Genomic DNA, 776 nt, shown 5'->3' with positions numbered 1-776 from the left:
GCCGCTTCTTCAAATCCATTGGACTCATATATCTCATTCAATTGACGACATCTTAAAAGACTTTCACCAACAAATCTCTTTTCTTTCCACTTTTCTCTCGAACTCATCATCGCCTCATGGTGCCCATAAGGGTTTTCACCAATAAGACTCTCTCATTTTTATTTCTCTCAACTCCCCATCGCCTTATGGTGCCTATGAAGGTTTTCACCAGTAAGACTCTCTCATTTTTATTTTTCTCGACTTACCATTGCCTTATGGTGCCCGCGAGGGTTTTCACCAGTAAGGCTCTCTCATTTTTGTTTCTTTCCTAATTCCTTATGCTGAGGAAGACAAGTAGTTCCCCAAAATGCGTCATCACGTCCATTGCATGCTTAGCCTTAATATTCTCAAAGATAGATCTAAAGATCTTTCTTTGGTTATCACTTAGCATTTGGATAGGGTTAGAAAGAAAGGATGGCATGAGGCCAAATGACACTTGATGTGGGGTAGGACTTACAACTTTTGGAATCAACTCAAACTACAAGAATTAACTCATGCCCCAGTTTTGTTGATTGGGTGACTCTAAAATCTTTATTTGGTTGGACCAACCCTGAATAGGGTAGCCTACGTATCTCACTCCCAAGAAAGGAGAATTAGGTCACACGTAGTTCCATCAGCTTGTTCTTTTTTTGGTCTAATTTTCTCTTTCTTTTTTCTTTTCTTTTTTTCATGCTTTTTCTTTTATTCTTCTTTTCTTAACATTTTATTTTGTATTTTTTTTACTCCGTTTTGATTCC

Source organism: Capsicum annuum, chromosome 1, assembly GCF_002878395.1.
Source record: "Capsicum annuum cultivar UCD-10X-F1 chromosome 1, UCD10Xv1.1, whole genome shotgun sequence".
Taxonomy (NCBI): domain Eukaryota; kingdom Viridiplantae; phylum Streptophyta; class Magnoliopsida; order Solanales; family Solanaceae; genus Capsicum; species Capsicum annuum.
This window is presented reverse-complemented; position numbering follows the sequence as displayed.